The sequence below is a fragment of the Aegilops tauschii genome, chromosome 5 (genome assembly GCF_002575655.3).
Source record: "Aegilops tauschii subsp. strangulata cultivar AL8/78 chromosome 5, Aet v6.0, whole genome shotgun sequence".
Classification (NCBI taxonomy): Eukaryota; Viridiplantae; Streptophyta; class Magnoliopsida; order Poales; family Poaceae; genus Aegilops; species Aegilops tauschii.
In genome coordinates this window covers 108,389,235-108,391,434 of record NC_053039.3, presented here as the reverse complement: position 1 = coordinate 108,391,434, position 2,200 = coordinate 108,389,235, and the positions used below count along the sequence as shown (strand labels likewise).

Genomic DNA, 2,200 nt, shown 5'->3' with positions numbered 1-2,200 from the left:
TGGATGTACTTATGGCACACCGAGGGGTGGTGCGCCATTAGTATTGTGCCCTCGCCCTCGCCTATCCCCGGCCCAAACCTATCCCCTCTCTCTCCCTCGCCCTCGCCCTCGATCCCCTTCCCCTCTCCTCTCCCGACGCCGCTGCCCCGCCGCCTCGACGCCGCCCCATCGTCCTCGTCTCCGCCCCGATGCCCCGACGCCAGATCAAATCCCTAGCTCCCTCGCCCCCCGCGCCAGATCCCTTTCCGTTCAGGGAACCAGCTCGAGCCGGTGTCTCGCATAGCCGCCGCCGTCGCCGCCTTCTTCGTTCGGCCGCCCACATCTCGTCGCCCCAACCGCTGCTCTTGCCCGTCCCCGGCCTCGTCGAGCTCTCCTCCGACCCTCCCCGTGGTGAGCCTCCTCCACCCTCCCGTTCCCCCCTCTGTCCCATGCACCCGTCGCCCCCGTCGGCTGCCCCCTCCCCCTGTTGCTCCCATCACTGATGGTTCTGCTGCCGCTGCTCTGTTGTTTTGCCGCCACTGCTGACACTGCTTGCTCTGTTGCGCTGCTGCCTGTCCTCGCACAGCCGCCCGCGTCCCGCGCGTCCTACCGATGAAAATTGGGTGTTTCTCTCAAAAATTTCAAAAGAGTAGGATGGGTGTTTGTTCAAAAATGATTTATAGGAATTATAGGGTCTCCCAAAAATTTTGTGGAAATTTTATAAAAAATATTTGAATTAGTTTTAGTGCAACAGAGGCAACTCAGAGGTTGAAAATGGCATTAAAGAAATTTGTTTTTGGGGTAAATTCTATTATGAAATAATTCCTACTGTTATTTAAAATATAAATGAAATGATTTGGAACACCAAGCAAGAGTTACGTTTCAAGTTGCTAAACCTTTTCATATAAGCTTGCAGAAGATTTAATTGATCATACAGAAAATGAAAAACGAAGGTCATACCGATCCTAGTTGGTATTATTTTTCTCAATTTTAAGTGTTGAATGAACACAGAAAGAGAGTGCTAAATGATTTCAATATATCAAGTTTCAGAATAATATATAGGATTGTTGGTTTTTAACCTTGGTTGCCATTGTTTCTATTTGTAACGGTCTGAAGAATGACTCATGCTGTTTGTGCTATCGGCTACCTAACAATCTCTAAGTGAAAGCAACTAGCTGGAGTAGATTTGTGCACACAATACTGCTTCCAAGACAATTTGCTTCCAAGGAGTAGTTTCAGTTTGCTTGCAAGGAGTAGTTTCAGTATGGTTTCAGTATAGTTTCAGTAGCCAATTTGCTATTCACTTTGTGCTATTAGTTTGCTTCCATCTTTGTGCCCACTCTGAAGAGTATTCGTATATGCTTGGAACTAAACAGAATTATACAATGAACTTCTGCAGGCTGATCTGAGTTGGACCATCCTCTGCAGCCAACTTCTCTTCGGCAAGAGGAAGAAAGGAGAATCAGGGTACGGTTTCATGGCTAGAAGATATATTGCTGTACCCCGAGTGAAGGGATATCATTGCATACCTGCGCATATATTTCTGTTGTGAGCATAACTCCAGAATTTATTTATCTGTGATTCGTATTGGGTTAATAATCTGCAGCTAGTTGTATTTTTAATTCACTAGCCTTTTACTTATACATGAGAGAAGTGGGAAGCTAAGTCAATAGGAGCTAAACTCAACCCTTGGCTTGTTACATGAGCTCAAACTAGTACCTAGTGAGTGTTTCATGTACTGAACTTGGATTTCCGGTGTTTTTGTAACATCCATGTAAGGTTTCGTTCGGTATATTAAATCCTATGAAATTATCAAAGTGTGTTGTACTATGTTGGACAGAATTTTATGTTTGGACTTGGGTGAATGTAAACAGACTTATACTCTCAGATTTTGTCATAGTTGATGGTGTGAGGACTTATAATGTGATAAAGTATATACATTGTTGCAACAACTATATAATGTGATAAAGTATATACATTGTTGCAACAACTATATAATGTGATAAAGTATATACATTGTCATCTAAGTTGAGCTGATTTTGATTTCCGTATGTTATGGGGGGACAATTTTCTATGGAAGCTCACATAAGTTGATTAGCATGGCAATTTTCTACATGGCACAGTCTTTTAGCATGGCAAAATATAGGATGATAGCATCCTAATTTTTTCATATGGCAAATATGAAGAAAAGCATCAACCTATACCTGAGGAAAAAATCTGA

The 2,200-nt window shown here is 43.6% G+C and overlaps 1 long non-coding RNA gene across 1 annotated transcript; it reads left to right on the top strand.

Annotated features, from left to right (window-relative positions):
* The first annotated feature begins 274 nt into the window (after nt 1-274).
* On the top strand, nt 275-1,864 carry LOC141022335 (uncharacterized). The gene is made up of 2 exons (XR_012183621.1): nt 275-390; nt 1,379-1,864. It is a non-coding gene; the product is annotated as an uncharacterized lncRNA (long non-coding RNA).
* Nucleotides 1,865-2,200: the final 336 nt, after the last annotated feature.